The 19,672-nt window shown below is 44.1% G+C and overlaps 1 protein-coding gene across 9 annotated transcripts in view; it reads right to left on the bottom strand.

Annotated features, from left to right (window-relative positions):
* Positions 1 to 19,672, bottom strand: part of lrch3 (leucine-rich repeats and calponin homology (CH) domain containing 3) — a 196,946-nt gene that overhangs the window by 176,132 nt on the left and 1,142 nt on the right. The window lies entirely within an intron of this gene.

Genomic DNA, 19,672 nt, shown 5'->3' with positions numbered 1-19,672 from the left:
TCAGGGAGATGTCTGGGAGGAACTGAGAGGACGGAAGACAGTTCATAATCAGAGTTATATTTACCATTGACAACATGGAAATTCAAAGCTCGCACCCCTTAACAGGACTCATAACATGTTAAGCGTTCAAGAAAGTCTTCAGCAGACTCCTTACTTTTAAGGTGAAGTTCAAGGATAAGAGTAAGGTCAATAGGTTTTGCCAATATGGCGGATGCAGCAGCAAGGATATCATTCTGTCGCTGTTGATCCTGAGCCACGGCGTTGGTGAGGGCAGCAAAATCATTATAACCAATGCGTTCAGTGAAACGGGCAAATTCAGTGTTGATAAGGATCTGTTGGATAAGGGCCCAAAGGTCTTGGGCAGTGCTGTCGTAAACTTTAATCATGGTGTTCAGGAAATCAACAAACTATTGGGGAGCCTTGTGGCGGTCCGGAGCATTACTGAGAATGGACATAATTTCATGGAGCTTCCAGGGGCAGTAAACACGGATAGTGGCATTTTGACCAAAAGCCAAATCATTGTCTACAGGTCAGGAATGTGACTTGTCTGTACAAACGCAGTTCCAAAACAGTCAAGAGTCTCACCAACATTCAAGACAAAGCAGCCCTCATGACAGCACTTCATTAATCTCTTTGAGCATTCTCTCCTTTGACCGCCAGTGTACCCACATACAGGATGCACCGTTTAAATTCACCAAGGTTGCCACAAAAACATCTTTCAAATAGCAACCTCTACCACAACATGGTCTTAAAGCCATCATGATTCAAACTTGGAATTATAATCATTCCTTCATTTTTGAATGAAAATTCTGGAACTTCCTTTCCATCAACACTGTGAGCATAGCTGCATTACAACCTTCTTCAGGGCACTGAGCAATGGGCAAATAAATGCTGGCCTTGCCAACAGTGCCCATATCACTTGAAAAGAATAAAAAAAAATGGGTGAGCAGTCTATCACATCAAAGATTCTGGATTTGGAGAAAGTAAAAACTAACCAAACCCTACACTTTTAAATGTATAATTTTTACAAATGGTGAAATAAACAATGGGACAAGTACAGCAGATTGAGCTAGAAGTTAAAAGTTTCAGGAACAAACAAACCTAAAATGTTGAAATTCATCATTACAGAATAATGTTAAATTACTTTCAGGTCCGATAATGCTGTTTAGCTATAATTAAGAATTTCAAAGACCATAAATAACCCAGCTACACATCATCCAACAAAGTGCAAATTAAGAGTTTTTCAAGGGGTAAGTGCAATGCAAAAGAGCAAATTTTTGCTTGTGTTTTCTAGCCTGGGATTATCATATAGAAAAGAGTAGAATTACTGACAACAACTTGTAGAATCACACAGCACTGAAACAGACTCTTTGGTCTAAACTCATCTATGCTGACATAGTCGCATTTACCAGCATTTGGCCCATATCCTTCTTACCTTCTCCTGTTCATATACCCATCCAAATACCTTTTAAATGTTGTAATTATACCCACCTCCACCACTTCCTCTGGCAGCTCGTTCCATTCACATACCACCCGCTGCAAGAAAAAGTTACTCAAGTCCTTTTTAAATCTTTTCCCTCACACTTTAAACCTATGCCCACTAGTTTTGGACTTCCCCACTTCAGCGAAGAGACCATGTCTCTTTACCCTACGCACACCCTCATGATTTTATAAATCTAAGGTCACTCTTCAGCCCTTGATGCTCTAAGGGAAAAAAGCCACAGCCTATTTGGTCTTTCCCTGTAACTCACACCTTCCAATCCCTGCAACATCCTTGTAAATCTTTTCTGCATTCTCTCAAGTTTGACATCCTTCCAAGAGAAGGGCGACCCGAAGCATATGCAGGTGTTCTAAAAGTGGCCTCAACAATGTCCTGTACAGCTGCAACATGACATCCTAACTCCTATGCTCAATGTTCTGACCAATAAAGGCAAATGTGCCAAATGTCTTCATCGCTACCTATAGAGTCATAGAGATGTACAGCATGGAAACAGACCCTTTGGTCCAACCCGTCCATGCCGACCAGATATCCCAACCCAATCTCGTCCCACTTGCCAGCACCCGGCCCATATCCCTCCAAACCCTTCCTATTCATATACCCATCCAATGCCTCTTAAATGTTGCATTTGTACCAGCCTCCACCACTTCCTCTGGCAGTTCATTCCATACACGTACCACCCTCTGCATGAAAAACTTCTCCCTTAGGTCTCTTTTATATCTTTCCCCTTTCACCTTAAACCTATGCCCTCTAGTTCTGGACTCCCCGACCCCAGGGAAAAGACTTTGTCTACCTTGCCGACATGTGACTCCACTTTCAAGAACAATGCACCTGCACCCCTAGGTGTCTGTTTGGCAACATTCCCCAAAGTGCAACACCTCACATTTTTCTCAGTTAAAGTCACAGAAATGCACAGCATGATAGCAGACCCTTCGATACAACTCATCCATGCCAACCAGATATCCTAAATTGCTCTAGTCCCATTTGCCAGCATTTGGCCCATATCCCTCTGAACCCTTCTTATTCATATACCCATTCAGATGCTTTTTAAATGTTATAATTCTACCAACCACCACCACTTTCTCCTGCATGATCTATATGGACTTCAATAAGGTTCCTGATGGTAGACTGGTTAGCAATGTTAGATCACATAGAATAAAGGGAGAACTAACTATTTGTATACAGAACTGGCTCAAAGATCGAAGACAGAAGATGGTGGTGGTGAGAACGTGTACAGGCTATGAGCAGGAACGGAAAGTTTTGAGTTTTTGTGAAACAAAAGGTTCAGCTCGCATGACTTGGATCACCTAAGAATTTGTAGTAAACAATGAGGTGCTGGAGGCAAGGGTAGTGGGTTAACAAGGAAACGCATTCATTATGTAAAGCCATTTAACAAGATGAAGAAGCATTCAGTATGTAAAGTCAGATTAAAAGGTGAAAAGTACTCATTATGTGAAGCCAGTTAACCAGGTTAAGAACATTCATTGTGTAACAGCAGATGACTTAATCTTTAATATTGACACTTACTGACTGTAACAGTCACCCAACCAATATGTATGTTGCTTTATCTGGATGCTCCTTCCTGCAAATAACTATATAATTCATTAAGAACACATGTCCCTGTGCACATGGGCGATCGTCCTCTCTCCCTCCATGGCCCAGAATAAAGATGAAGGAAGTAAAACTATACTGTGTCTCAGTGTATCGCTTCAACTGAGGCAGGAACGAGATGACAGTGGAGGGTTGCTTTTCAGACTGGAAACCTGTAAACGTAGGAGGTATGATTAGTTAGTTTGCAGATGACAGCAAAATTGGAGGTGTAGTGGACAGCAAAGAAGGTTACCTCAGAATACAACAGGATCTTGGCTCAATGGGCCAAGGAGTGGCAGATGCAGTTTAATTCAGATAAACATGAAGTGGTGCATTTTGGAAAAACAAATCAGTGCAGGACTTATACAATGAATGGTAAGGTCCTGGGGAGTTTTTGCTGAACAAAGAGAACCTGGAGTGCAGGGTCATAGTCCCTTGAAAGTGGAGTCCCTGGTAGACAGGATAATGAAGGAGGAGTTTGGTATTTTGCCTTAATTAATTAATGCATCAAATATAGGAATTGGATGGTCATGTTGTGACTGTACGGGACATTGGTTAGGCCACTATCTCAATTCAACGCAATCTGCAACTCCTCGGCCCAATTGATCAAGGTCCCTTTGCATTCTGAGATAATCTTCTTCACTGACCACCTATTTTGGTGTCATCTGCAAAACTTGCTTCCTTACTAACCATGCTTCCTACATTCCCATACAAATCATTTAAGAATTTTGTATTTAGTGGTGTTCTATCCGACTCCAAATGTTGTTACCAGATTCAAATTGTCAGCAAAAACTGACAATTTTGGTCATACATATGACTTCAAAATTCAATCTGATTTCGAGATCTTTTACCTGAATTAAATAATTTCCACGACTACCTTGTGAGGTATTATTAAACTAGCATAACTTATTGCATAGTGGAAAAGAATAGACTGGATCTAAAACTTGAAATTCTAAATTGGAGAAGGACTAATTTTGACGGATGAACTTTCAAAGGCTGATTGGGGGCAGGAGTTAATAGGTAAAGGGACGGCAGGAAAATGGGAAGCCTTCAAAAATGAGATAAAGAGGGTACAGAGACAGTATTTTCCTATTAGGAAGGCTAATCGGGAGGGCAAAAAGGGGACCTGAGACAGCTTTGGCAAGTAAGGTGAAGGAGAATCCAAAGGGATTCTGTAAATTCATTAAGGACAAAAGGATAACTAGGGAGAGAATAGGCCCCCCCAAAGATCAGCAGGTCAGCTTATGTGTAGAGCCACAGAAAATGAGGGAGATACTAAATGAGTATTTTGCATCAGTGTTTACTATGGAGAAGGACATGGAAGATCTAGAATGTGGGGAAATAGACAGTAGCATCTTGAAAAATGTCCACATTGCAGAGGTGGTGGTGCTGGATGTCTTGAAATGCATAAAAGTGGATAAATCCATAGGGCCTGATCAGGTGTACCCTCGAACTCTGTGGGAAGCGAGAGAAGTAATTGCTGGGCCTCTTGCAGAGATATTTGTATCATTGATAATCAGAGGTGAGCAGACAGAAGACTGAAGGTTGGCTAACATGGTGCACTATTTAAGAAAGGTGTTAAGGAAAAGCCAGGGAACTATAGACCAGTGAGCCCGACCTCGGTGGTGGGCAAGTTGTTGGAGGGAATCCTGAGGGACAGGATGTACATGTATTTGGAAAGGCAAGGACTGATTAGAAATAGTCAATATGGCTTTGTGCATGGGAAATCATGTCTCACAAACTTGATTGAGTTTTTTGATGAAGTAACAAAGAAGATTGATGAGGGCAGAGCAGTAGATGTGATCTATATGGACTTCACTAAAGCGTTCGTCAAGGTTCCCCATGGGAGACTGATTAGTAAAGTTAAATCTCATGGAATACAGGAAGAACTAGCCATTTGGATACAGACTGGCTCAAAAGGTAGAAGACCAGGGGTGGTGGTAGAGATTTGCTTTTCAGACTGGAGGCCTGTGACCAGTGGAGTGCCACAAGGATCGGTGCTGGGTTCTCTGCTTTTTTCATTTACATAAATAATTTGGATGCGAGCATAAGAGGTACAGTTAGTACGTTTGCAGATGACACCAAAATTGGAGGTGCAGTGGACAGCGAAGAAGGTTACCTCAAATTACAACATGATCTTGATCAGATGGGCCAATGGACTGAGGAGTGGCAGATGAAGCTTAATTTAGATAAATGTGAGGTGTTGCCTTTTTGAAAAGCAAATCAGAGCAGGACTTTTACACTTAATGGTAAGGTCCTGTGAAGTGTTGCTGAACAAAGAGACCTTGGAGTGCAGGTTCATAGCTCCTTGAAAGTAGAGTCGCAAGTAGATAGGATAGTGAAGGCATTTGGTATACTTTCCTTTATTGGTCAGAGTACTGAGTACAGGAGTTGGGAGGTCATGTTGCAGCTGTACAAGTGAGCTGCCAGAGGAAGTGGTGGAGGCTGGTACAATTGCAACATTTAAGAGGCATTTGGATGAGTATATGAATAGGAAGGGTTTGGAGGAATACGGCCGGGTGCTGGCAGGTGGGACTAGATTGGGTTGGGATATCTGGTCGGCATGGACAGGTTGGACCGAAGGGTCTGTTTCCATGCTATACATCTCTATGACTCTATGACACTAGTTGGGCTACTTTGGAATTGTGCGTGTAGTTCTGGTTTCCTTGCTATCAGAATGATGTTGTGAAATTGAAAAGATTCAGTAAAGATTTACAAGGATGTTACCAGAGTTGGAGGATTGGAGCTATAGGAATAGGCTGGGGCTGTCTTCTCTGCAGCATCGGAGACTGAGGGGTGACCGTACAGAGGTTTATAAAATCATGAGGGGCATGGATAGGATAAATAGACCAGGTCTTTTCCCTGGGGTGAGGGAGTCCAGGACTGGAGGGCATGGTTTTAGGGTGAGAGAGGAAAAGGTATAAAAGGCACCTCTGGGGAAACCTTTTCATGCAGACAGTGATGCATGTATAGAATGAGCTGCCAGAGGAAGTGGTGGAGGCTGATACAATTGCAACATTTAAAAGGCACCTGGATGGGTATATGAATTGGAAGGGTTTCAAGGGATATGGGCCAAGTGCTGGCTGGTGGGACTAGATTGGGTTAGTATATCTGGTCAGCATGGACGAGCTGGACCAAAGGGTCTGTTTCCGTGCTGCTTATCTTTATATCACTGTCGTCCTGTTTCCGCCCCCCCCCCCACCTCAGTCAAAGCAAAACGCTCAGAAAGACAGTGTAATTTTACCTCCTTCATCTGTCTGCTCAGGTGCCCTGGTATCCTCCATCTGAATCATCTCTGCAAGGATGGAAGTCTCGTCAGCTTTGTTAAGTATTTAACATCCCTTACCCAAGGATTCAGATTTCTCCAAGGAGTGATGCAGGAGGACAGACTGAATTGTGTTTTCAGGTTGGACTTTACTGGAGGAGATTTTGGAGAACTACCTCGTTTCCACTCGACTTGGAGGAGATGGAGTGGTCACTAAGGACAGTGGATTTACCAACTTTACTGGTGAATTTTTTACCTCATGGGAGGATTCTTCCAGTTCTATTTACTGTAACAGACTAGTAATTTTTGTTGTTATAATCACTGCATGTTGTATATCAATTAACTTGCTTAAATACTGGCTGTTAGAGTCTTATGAAAGCTGGTAGTGCCATCTCGGTGGTTATCATGAAATGATAAAACAAGGGAATACGAATCTGTATAGGGTATAAACAGGTAGGGAAATAGGTGAAAAAGAGTACTGCAGATGCTGGGGATCAGATTCAAGATTAGAGTGGTGCTGGAAATGCATAGCAGGTCAGGCAGCACCTGAAGATCAGAAAAGTCAACATTTCGGGCAAAAGCTCTTCATCAGGAATGAATGATGAAGGGCTTTTATCCGAAAAGCCGATTTTCCTGCTCCAGGTAGGGAAAGAGTTAAGTTTAGACTCAGATCAGATAAGAACTTGCAGTTACAATAGGGTGCTGGAGGCAAGGATAATGGGTTACCAAGGGGGAAATGCATTCATTATGTAGAGCCATTTAACAATATTAGAAGCATTCATTATGTAAAGTCAGTTAACAAGGTAAAAAGTATTCATTATTTGAAGCCAGTTATTCATTGTGTAACAACAGATGGCTTAATCTTTACTATTGACATTCGCTGATTGTAACGGTCACCCAATCAATATGTATGTTGCCTTATCTGGATGCTCCTCCCTGTAAAATGACTATATAATTCATTAAGAAATTGCTATTCGAGAGAGAAGACCGAGAAATTATGTCTGTGTGCATATTAGCAACATTCCCTCTCCCTCCAGGGCCTATATGAAGGGGTCCAATGAAGTCTAAACAATAACTAACAGATTTGAAACAGCTCAGCCTCAAGTTCTAACATTCTCTAAACTCTTAACAAACCATCAAGCTCAAAATGCACTCTTCTTTTTGTGAACACTGCATCAAAAACACAGCAGCAAAGATATTTTAATACAAAACTCTCATCTGGCTAAAGCATACACACTCATCGCTATGACTCCATGTAATGTGGAATTCGATGTACAATACAATCATTCTTTATACAGAAACAGATGGAAAGTCAAAATGGCCATACACAAAGATGTAGAAATACAAGTCACAGGAATAGCTCAAGAAAACCCTGAAATAATCAGGCCCTATGTGGATACACCTGTTTTCCTACTTCCTGGGAAAGAATTGTGAAGAAACAAAGCAGAATGATCATTTCTGCAAAGCAGTTTTCAACTGAGAATTCTTGATCCCTTTCAACTCCCAAATTGAAAATTGCAACAACCAGGAAACTCCAGAAGAAAACATTTAAACTTCAGGCTTTAAAAAATCCCAAAAGAAAACGTATACAAAGGCACTTTAAAAAATAATAAGTTACTCCTTAAAAGAAGAAAAAAACAACTTAATGAACCATTTTGGACCAACTTCTGAAATAGGGCAATTACAGCATACATTTAATATTTGCAGGACGAATAACTTTGTCATAGAATTAAAAGTAAAGATTTTTGGAATAAACTGAGAATTCCGATATGCATTTAATTCACGGAGTCAGAGAGTCATACATCATGAAAACAGGTCCTTTGGCCCAACTCGTCTATGCCAACCAGGTTTCCTAAATTGAACTTGTCCTATTTGTCTGCGTTTGGCCCATATCCCTCTAAACCTTACCTATCCATATACCTGTCCAAATATCTTTTCAATGTTCTAATTGTATCCGCCTCTACCATTTCCTCTGGTAGCTCATTCCACATTTGCACCACTGTGTTAGAAAAAAGTTGCCCTGTGGGTCCCTTTCATCTTAAACCTGTGCCCGCTAGCTTTGGACTCCATACCCTGAGGAAAAGACCTTGGCAATTCACCTTATCAATGCCCTTCCCCCATGATTTTATGAACCTTTGTAAGATCATCCCTCAGCCTCCTACGCTGCATGGAAAGAAGACCCAGCTTATCCAGCCTCTCCTTAAACTCAAACCTTCCAATCTCAGTAATATCCTTTTTTTGCTTCCTTTCTTTTTTGCTTTTATCCTTTCAAGCTTAATAACACCTTCCCTAAAACAGGGAGACCAAAATAGTATGCAGTACTCCAAATGTGGCCTCCCCTTACCAAGGTCTTCGACATAACATGATGCCTCAACTCCTGTACTCAATGCTCTGTCCAAAGAAGGCAATTGTGCCAAACACGTACTGCACCAGCCTGTCTAGGTAAAAACAATGACTGCAGATGCTGGAAATCAGATTTTGGATTAGTGGTGCTGGAAGAGCATAGCAGTTCAGGCAGCATCCAAGGAGCAGCAAAATTGATGTTTCGGGCAAAAGCCCTTCATCAGGAATAAAGGCAGAGAGCCTAAAGCGTGAAGAGATAAGCTAGAGGAGGGTGGGAGTGGGGAGAAAGTAGCATGGAGTACAATAGGTGAGTAAGGGAGGGGATGAAGGTGATAGGTCAAGGAGGAGCGTGGAGTGGATAGGTGGGAAAGAAGATAGGCAGATAGGACAAGTCATGGGGACAGTGCTGAGCTGGAAGTTTGGAACTAGGGTGAGGTGGGGGAAAGGGGAAATGAGGAAATTGTTGAAGTCCACATTGATGCCCTGGGGTTAAGTGTTCCAAGGCAGAAGATGAGGCGTTCTTCCTCCAGGCGTCTGGTGGTGAGGGAGCAGCGGTGAAGGAGGCCCAGGACCTCCATATCCTTGGCAGATTGGGAGGGGGAGTTGAAATGTTGGGCCACAGGGCGGTGTGGTTGATTGGTGCGGGTGTCCTGGAGATGTTCCCTAATGCGCTCTGCTAGGAGGCGTCCAGTCTCCCCAATGTAGAGGAGACCGCATCGGGAGCAACGGATATTCGTGGATGTGCAGGTAAAACTTTGATGGATGTGGAAGGCTCCTTTAGGGCCTTGGATGGAGGTGAGGGAGGTGGTGTGGGCACAGGTTTTGCAGTTCCTGCGGTGGCAGGGGAAGGTGCCAGGATGGGAGGGTGGGTTGTAGGGGGGCGTGGACCTGACCAGGTAGTCACAGAGGGAACGGTCTTTGCAGAAGGCGGAAAGGGGTGGGGAGGGAAATATACCCCTGGTGGTGGGGTCTTTTTTGGAGGTGGCGGAAATGTCGGCGGACGATTTGGCTTATGCAAAGGTTGATAGGGTGAAGGTGAGCACCAGGGGCGTTCTGTCCTTGTTACAGTTGGAGGGATGGGGTCTGAGGGCGGAGGTGCGGGATGTGGACGAGATGCGTTGGAGGGCATCTTTAACCACGTGGGAAGGGAAATTGCGGTCTCTGAAGAAGGGCGCCATCTGGTGTGTTCTGTGGTGGAACTGGTCCTCCTGGGAGCAGATACGGCGGAGGTGGAGGAATTGGGAATACGGGATGGCATTTTTGCAGGAGGTAGAGTGGGAAGAAGTGTAATCCAGGTAGCTGTGGGAGTCGGTGGGTTTGTAAAAAATGTCAGTGTCAAGTCGATCGTCATTAATGGACATGGAGAGGTCCAGGAAGGGGAGGGAGGTGTCAGAGATGGTCCAGGTAAATTTAAGGTCAGGGTGGAATGTGTTGTTGAAGTTGATGAATTGCTCAACCTCCTCACAGGAGCATGAGGTGGCGCCAATGCAGTCATCAATGTCGTGGAGGAAGAGGTGGGGAGTGGTGCCGGTGTAATTATGGAAGATCGACTGTTCTACGTACCCAACAAAGAGACAGGCATAGCTGGGGCCCATACGTGTGCCCATGGCTACCCCTTTGGTCTGGAGGAAGTGGGAGGATTTGAAGGAGAAATTGTTCAGGGTGAGGACCAGTTCGGCCAAACGAATTAGTGTGTTGGTGGAAGGGTTCTGTTAAGGACGTCGGGAGAGGAAGAAACGGAGGGCTTGGAGGCCCTGGTCATGGAGGTGTAGAGGGATTGGATATCCATGGTGAAAATGAGGCATTGGGGGCCAGGGAAATGGAAGTCTTGGAGGAGGTGGAGGGTGTGGGTGGTGTCTCGAACATATTTGGGGAGTTCCTGGACTGGGGGCATAGGACAGTGTCGAGGTAGGTAGAAATGAGTTCAGTGTGGCAGGAGCATGCTGAGACAATGGGTTGGCCAGGGTGGTCAGGCTTGTGGATCTTGAGAAGGAGGTAGAACCGGGCAATGCGGGGTTCCCGGACGATGAGGTTGGAAGCTGTGGGTGGGAGATCTCCTGAGGTGATGAGGTTCTGTATGGTCTGGGAGATGATGGTTTGGTGATGGGGGGGTGGAGTCATGGTCGAGGGGGCAGTAGGAAGAGGTGGCCTCGAGTTGGCGTTTGGCTTCAGCGGTGCATAGTTCAGTGCGCCAGACTACCACTGCGCCCCCTTTATCTGCTGGCTTGATGGTGAGGTTGGAACTGGAGCAGAGGGATTGGAGGGCTGCGCATTGTGAGGGTGAGAGGTTGGAGTTGGGGGTAGACAGTTTGAGGCGGTTAATGTACCGGCGGCAGTTGGAAATGAAGAGGTCAAGGGTGGGTAATAGGCTAGCGCGGGGTGTCCAGGTGGATGCAATGTGTTGGAGATGGGCGAAGGGGTCCTCGGAAGGTGGGCGAGAGTCCTGATTGTGAAAGTAAACTCGGAGGCGGAGGAAGAAGTGTTCGACGTCACGGCGTGTGTTAAATTCATTGATGCATGGACGGAGTGGGATGAAGGTGAGTCCTTTGCTGAGGATTGATCGTTCGTCCTCAGTGAGGGGAAGATCTGGAGGGATGGTGAAAACACGGCAGGGCTGGGAGCTGGGATCTGGTGTGGGTGTGGAGCTGGGAGTGGGGTCGGAGTGGGTGTGGTGGTGGGGGGAATGGGGGTGGAGTATCCACTAATATCATTTATTGCATCCATTGCTCCCGATGCGGTCTCCTCTACATTGGGGAAACTGGACGCCTCCTAGCAGAGCGCTTTAGAGAACATCTCCAGGACACCCGCACCAATCAACCACACCGCCCTGTGGCCCAACATTTCAACTCCCCCTCCCACTCTGCCGAGGACATGGAGGTCCTGTGCCTCCTTCACCGCCGCTCCCTCACCACCAGACGCCTGGAGGAAGAACACCTCATCTTCCGCCTTGGAACTCTTCAACCCCAGGGCATCAATGTGGACTTCAACAGTTTCCTCATTTCCCCTTCCCCCACCTCACCCTAGTTCCAAACTTCCAGCTCAGCACTGTCCCCATGATTTGTCCTATCTGCCTATCTTCTTTCCCACCTATCCACTCCACCCTCCTCCCTGACCGATCACCTTCATCCCCTCCCCCACTCACCTATTGTACTCCATGCTACTTTCTCCCCACCCCCACCCTCCTCTAGCTGATCTTTCCAAGCTTCAGGCTCACTGCCTTTATTCCTGATGAAGGGCTTTTGCCCAAAACGTCGATTTTGCTGCTCCTTGGATGCTGCCTGAACTGCTGTGCTCTTCCAGCACCACTAATCCAAAAACCACCCTGTCTACTTGTATCACCACTTTAAAGGAACTATGTACCTGGACTCCTTAGTTCAAAGCCCTACCATTAACTGTGTAAATCTTGTCCTGGTTGACTTATCAAAATGTAACACCTGACATTTATCTGAATTAAACTCCTTCTGCCATTCCTCAGCCCAGCTGATCAAGACCCCATGTACTCTTAGACAACCTTCTTTGTCTGGGACACACGCACTAAACAACCTCACCGCCCTGTGGCCGACCACTTCAACTCCCCCTCCCACTTCCCCAAGGACATGCAAGTCATGAGCCTCCACCGCCAAATCAAAGCCATCTGCCAACAGGAAAAATAATGCCTCATCTTCGGCCTTAGGACCCTTCAACCACATGGCATCAACATTGACTTCACTAGTTTCCAAATATCTCCTTCCCCCCGACCTCATCCAGATCCAACCCTCCAACTCTACATCGCCCTCTTGACCTGTCCTACCTGTCCACCTTCCTTCCCACCTATCTTCTCCACCCTTCCCACTGACCTATCACAATTACCCCCATCTACATCATTCTATCGTGTTACTACCCATCTTCCCCCCAAGCCTCACCCCACCCCCTTTTCATCTCTCATCCCTTTTCTCCCTTCACATACCTGAAGAAGGGCTTATGTCCAAAACATGTCCTGCTCCTCAGATGCTGCCTGACCTGCTGTGCTTTTCCAGTGCCACCCTTCTCGACTCTGTCCACTACACCACCAATTTTGGTGTCATGGACAAACTTACTAATCATGCCTCCGACCTTCTCATCCAAACCAATTAGGTAAGTGACAAACAATTATAGATCTAGCACCAATTGTCGCAGCACACCGCTGGTTTCAGGCCTCCAGTCTGAACAACCCTCTACCACCACCCTATCTTCTACCATCAAACCAATTTTGTACCTAATTGGCTAGCTGTCCCTGGATTCCATGTGATCTAATCTTGCTAACCAGTCTACCAATTTCTCAAGTGAAAAAGTGTGAATCATTTAATGTAAACTGGTAGTGCATTTTTCACTCAATGATGCTCTCGAAGCCAAGTTTACAAGAAGTTGCAATTTATATAAATGATTTTGGACGTGACCAGAGGAGGTACGGTTAGTAAATTTGCAGATTACACCAAACTGGAGATGTAGTGGACAGTGAAGAAGGTTCCTCAGATTACTATGGGATCTTGATCAGATGGGTCAATGGGCTGAGGAGTGGCAGATGGAGTTTAATTTAGATAAATGTGAGGTGCTGCATTTTGGAAAGGCAAATCAGGGCAGAACTCAAACTTAATGGGAAGGGCCTGGGCAATGTTACTGAGCAGAGAGACCTTGGAGTGCAGGTTCATAGTTCCTTGCAAGTGTAGTCCCAGTTCAACAGGGTAATGAAGGCAGCATTTGGTATTCTTGCCTTTATTCATCAGTGCATTGAGTATAGGACTTGGGAGGTCATGTTACAGCTGTATAGGACATTGGTTAGACCACTTTTGGAATACTGTGTGCAAATCTGGTCTCCCTGCTATTGCAAGGATGTTGCAAAACTTCAAAAGGGTTCAGAAAAGATTTACATGGATGCTGCCAGGGTTGGAGGGTTTGAGCTATAGGAAGAGGCTGAACAGGCTGGGCCTATTTTCCCCTGGAGCATCGGAGACTTTGGGGTTGCCTTATAGAGGTTGATAAAATCATGAGGGGCATGGATAGGGCAAATAGACAACGTAGTTTCCCCCGGACTGGGGAGTCCAAAACTTAGGGTGAGAGGGAAAAGATTTAAAAGGGACCTATGGGGCAACTTCTTCACACAGAGGATAGCCCATGGGTGGAATGAGCTGCCACAGGAAGTGGAGGAGGCTGGTACAATTTACAACATTTAAAAGGCATCTGGATGGATATATGAATAGGAAGGGTTAAGAGGGGCATGGGACAAATGCAGGCAAATGGGACTAGATTTATTTATAACATCTAATCGGCACGGACGAGTTGTACCAAAGAGTCTGTTTCCATTCTGTACAGCTCTATGACACTAAGTCATCTGTGGTTATATTAAACTGAAGCTCAGAATACAACTCTATTTCACAAATTAAGTCCTATTTGAGTCAATGGTGTGACAAGTCAGTCAAAGCTGTAATCTTCTACATGAAATGAGGACCAAGATCTTCCAATAGAAAGACAATCATTATAACAATGTAGACAGGAGTTACATGTCTGGCCCCTGTGGAAATTCCAATAAAACTCACCCTGCAGTAATTATTTCCAAAGTTGCAACTGCTGACAGGCAAATTGAACCCTCTCAAAAACCTGAGAATTTGATGGATCTGACTTTAAGTTTGTTCCCAGAAGCAATTAAAAGCAATGCTCGCTTCTGGCTAACTTCTAAACAGCCAGACCCCTTCCCCACAACCATCACCACTAATCTCTCCCCAACATCCTAACTAAATTCCCCACTTCACAGATATCCATTTCACCCCTGCCCCACTCAATTCAGCCTCAGTCTCTAATTCGTTCTTCCCTGTCCAACCCATCTTTAACAACCACAATGCAAATGGGCCTATATTGTTAGCCTGCCAACCAACCTACCCATCTGCAATCAAATTTTGCCCCCTGCCATCTCATCCATTTTCTGGCCCTACATTGCCATCTCGTACCCTTAATGAAACTTTGTTCACCCATACTCAATCACTAGACACAAATCAATAACAATGCCAAAGTTTAAAAAAATTAAGTAGTAATATTTAATCTTAAAGAACACTCCTTTTCACTAAATGTTCAAAAGGAAGGGGAGAATAATATGAAAGCAATCATACCAAAACACACAAAGGTTTCATTACTCTTAGTTTGTGTAAATCTCTACGCTGTCTGCTGCTGCCTTAAGGTGTGTTCCCAGGGCCTATGCCATCATGGGAATGACATGGGCTCACCTCCCTTATACTGCATTGAGACTGAGACAACAGACTATGATGGAGACATCCGAGACCAAGAAGACACAGACATCTGATGTAAAAAAAAACCCGAAAGGTAACTGGTTCCAATGGTAATCACAAGTTCTGGATGTAGCTCTTCTAAACTCTCCCTGTTCCTCAGCTAATGTTCAGTTAAGTGCTGAGCGTAATTGGGCTAACTGTCCTTCAAGTGCAAGGCAGGAAAACATTTGGATAGGTACAGGAGTATGAAAGAGTTAGAGCAATATGGGCCGGATGCAGGCAAATGGGACTAGTTCAGTTTAGGAAACCTGGTCATCATACACAAGTTGAGCATAAGGGCCTATTGTGACTTTATAATAGAAATGGAGCAGGATTAAGCCAATAGTTCTTTCAAGCCGATGGATATAATATTCCAAATAGCCGCTTATTATCACAATAGATTTTCTGATTCTATCTGCAGTTTCAGCCACATGGATCTCTTCAAGTGATGAACTTCACGGTGTTCATGACTACACTTAAATAGACAAGTGCTAGGTGTACAGCATTCTTGAAATAATATCCAATGTCAGCAGCGATCAGATAGCTTGACAACTTCATACATCCTTGTTTAAAGCCAAAAATCAATCACCTCTTCAGAACATTTTGACCCGGCTCACAGTGCAATGCAAGGTGTCACTCCCTGCTGAAAATTCACTATTCTTATTCAGCTTCATTAATCACCTAATCCCTGTCAGCTCGGGGTCTTGTCTATAAATTCATGGTTTTCTCCCTCTTGTTTCATGTACATAGGAGAGTGACTCTGCAATTTCCCAATACATGGAATGGGCTCTGAATCAAGAGAATTTTAGGTATTCATAGTTTCAGCATCTGTAATGTTCACAACAAATTTCTCTAAAATCCTGAAGTGGAAATCACCTGGCACTGGGGATATCATTTCTTACTTTTCTTACATTAACTTGGTGACTCACTGATTTATTATTAATTTTGTTGGAATTACTGGGATGTCATCCCTCTCTTCCTCTACTATAATAATGATGTCAATTAAGTATGCAACATGTCCCCCATTTCTTTGTTTTAATTTAGAAATAGAATCATAACTACACAGAAGCAAACCATTTAACTCATTGTATCAATGCCAGCTCTCTACTAAGCAACTTATTTTTTCTCATCAACCTGCTCAGCGATGTTATTACACACCTCTGGTGCAGGTGAGACTTGAACTTAGGCATCCTGGTACAAGGGTAGGGGCACTACACAAGGGATCCCCCAAGTCAAAAAATAGGAGAATCACTGCATGCTTAACAAGCCTAAAAATTTGAAGATGCCGTTTAACAAACTAAATTTGACTTAACTGTAATGTGATTTGGAGGTGCCGTTGTTGGACTGGATGGACAAATTTAAAAATCACACACCAGGTTAAAGTCCAACAGATTTATTTGAAGGCACTAGCTTTTGAAGTGCTGCTTCTTCATCATGTAGTTGTGGAGCAGAATGATAAGACAGAATTTACAGCAGCAGGATTGCTTTGTCATTGAATGTAATATTAAACAAATTTAGCTCAAGTCTTTCATCTTTTAGAATGATCATGTTAGTTTTGGTTCCTCCTTATGTAAAACCCATTGCTTTTTTAAAGTTACGTTCTCAAGATAGCTTTTAACAAGAGGTGCCATCTCAGCTCAGATAATGTATTGAAAGTGTGAAGTTAAAAAGTCTGTCTGTGTCCCAATGTCAGGTCATATTGATAATATTTCTAAAGTGAGATTTACAGAACTTTACATGGATTTATGCAGTTTTTGAACAAACTAAAAAATGTCATTCTGCAAGCACAAATTCACCCCACAAACTTGAGAGAGAGCGCGCAGGGGAGACCGAGTTACCATGCACACGCACGTGTCAGAGAGAGAGAGAGAGGAGTGAAGTGAGTGTGTAATGGGACCTTAGGTTCATGTCACACTACAGGTGACCTTACTGCACTGTACACGGTGTGTGTGTGTGTCTCTCTCTCTCTCTCTCACTCACTCTCACACACACACACTCACTCCTGGTCTCCCCAACTCGCGCGCACACAAAGTTTGTGGGGTGAATTTGCACTTGCAGAATTACATTTTATTTTACTCAATAACTGCTTAATTCCATGTAAAATTCTGTAAATCCCACTTTGGAAATACAATCAGTATGACCTAACATTAGAACACAGACAGACTAACTTCATATCTTCAATGCATTATCTGAGCGGAGATGACACCTATTGTTAAAAGCTATCTTGAGAATGTAACTTTGAAAATATTTTGGTATTTACATATGAAGGAATCGAAACTAACATGATCATTCTAAAAGATGAAAGACTTGAGCTAAATTTGTTTAATATTACATTCCATGTCAAAGCAATCCTGTTACTATAAATTATGTTGTATGATTCTGCTCCACAGCCACCTGATGAAGCAGCAGCACTTCAAAAACTAGGACGTGCTGGATGTCTGGTAAAGCATTAAAATGGGTAAATCCCCAGGACCTGATCAGGTGTACCCTAGAACTCTGTAGGAAGCTAGGGGAGTGATTGCTGGGCCTCTTGCTGAGATATTTATATCATCGATAGTCTCAGGTGAGGTGCCGGAAGACTGGAGGTTGGCTAACTTGGTGCCAGTGTTTAAGAAAGGTGATAAGCACAAGCCAGGAAACTACAGACCGACCCCGATGTCAGTGGTGGGCAAATTGTTGGAGGGAATCCTGAGGGACAGGATGTACATGTATTTAGAAAGGCAAGGACTGATTAGGGATCGTCAACATGGCTTTGTGCGCAGGAAATCATGTCTCACAAACTTGATTAAGTTTTTTGAAGAAATAACAAAGAGGATTGATGAGGGCAGAGCAGTGATCACATCTCCAGTAAGACGTTCAACAAGGTTTCCCATGGAAGACTGATTAGCAAGGTTAGATCTCATGGAATACAGGGCCAACTAGCTATATGGATGCAGAACCGGCTTAAAGGTAGAATACAGAGGATGTTGGTAGAAGGTTGCTTTTCAGACTGGAGGCCAGTGACCTGTGGAGTGTCACAGGGATCGGCGATAGTTCCATTACTCTTCATCATTTATATAAAAATGATTTGGATGTTTGCATAAGAGGTATAGTAAGTTTGCAGATGAAACCAAAATTGGAGGTGTAGTGGACAGTGAAAAAGATACCTCAGATTACAATGGGACCTTGATCAAATGGGCCAATGGACTGAGGAGTGGCAGATGGAGTTTAATTTAGATAAATATGAGGTGCTGCATTTTGGGAAGGCAAATCTTAGCAGGACTTCTATACTTAACGGTAAGGTCCTAGGGAGTGTTGCTGAACAAAGAGACAGTGGAATGCAAGTTCATAGCTCCTTGAAAGTGGAGTTGCAGGTCAATAGGATAGTGAAGGCGTTTGGTATGCCTTCTTTTATTGGTCAGAGTATTTAGTGCAGGAAAAAAGAATACAAGCATGGACCACTTTCTAAACGGTGAGAAAATTCGTATAGCCAAAGTACAGAGGGATCTGGGAGTACTAGTTGAGGATTCTCTAAAGGTAAACATGCAGGTGGAGTCCATGATTAAGAACGCGAATGCAATGTTGTCAATTATCTCAAGAGGGTTGGAATATAAAAGCACCGTTGTGCTAATGAGACTTTATAAAGCTCTGGTTAGGCCCCATTTGGAGTACTGGGTCCAGTTTTGGTCCCCACACCTCAGGAAGGACATACTGGCACTGGAGCGTGTCCAGCGGAGATTCACACGGATGATCCCTGGAATGTAGGTCTAACATATGAGGAATGGCTGAGGATCCTGGGATTGTATTCGTTGGAGTTTAGAAGATTAAGGGGAGATCTAATAGAAACTTACAAGATAATACATGGCTTGGAGAGGGTGGACGCTAGGAAATTGTTTCCGTTAGGCGAGGAGACTAGGACCCGTGGACACAGCCTTAGAATTAGAGGGGGTAAATTCAGAACAGAAATGCGGAGACATTTCTTCAGCCAGAGAGTGGTGGGCCTGTGGAATTCATTGCCGCAGAGTGCAGTGGAGGCTGGGACGCCAAATGTCTTCAAGGCAGAAATTGATAAATTCTTGATGTCACAAGGAATTAAGGGCTATGGGGAGAATGCGGGTAAGTGGGGTTGAAATGCCCATCAACCATGATTGAATGGCGGAGTGGACTCAATGGGCCAAATGGCCTTACTTCCACTCCTATGTCTTATGGTCTTATAGGAATTGGGAGGTCATGTTGCGGCTGTACAGGACATTGGTTCGGCCACTGTTGGAATATTGCATGCAGTTCTGGTCTCCTTCCTATCAGAAAGATGTGGTGAAACTTGAAAGGGTTCAGAAAAGATTTACAAGGATATTGCCAGGGTTGGAGGATTTGAGCTATACGGAGAGGTTGAATAGGCTGGGGTGGTTTCCCCTGGAGCGTCAGAAGCTCAATCATGAAGGGCATGGATAAGATAAATAGACAAAGTCATTTCCCTGGGGTGGGAGAGTCCATAACTCGAGGACATAGATTTAGGGTGAGAGGGGAAAAATATAAAAGAGACCTAAGGGGCAACTTTTTCACGCAGAGGGTGATGTGTGTATGGAATGAGCTACCAGAGGAAGTGATGGAGGCTAGTACAATTACAACATTTAAAACGCATTTGGATGGATATACGAATAGGAAGGGTTTGGAGGGATATGTGCCATGTGCTGGCAGGAGGGACTAGACTGGGTTGGGATA

Source organism: Chiloscyllium plagiosum, unplaced genomic scaffold (assembly GCF_037043375.1).
Source record: "Chiloscyllium plagiosum isolate Xiang-an unplaced genomic scaffold, Cpla_swu_hap1 HiC_scaffold_13, whole genome shotgun sequence".
Taxonomy (NCBI): domain Eukaryota; kingdom Metazoa; phylum Chordata; class Chondrichthyes; order Orectolobiformes; family Hemiscylliidae; genus Chiloscyllium; species Chiloscyllium plagiosum.
This window is presented reverse-complemented; position numbering and strand designations above follow the sequence as displayed.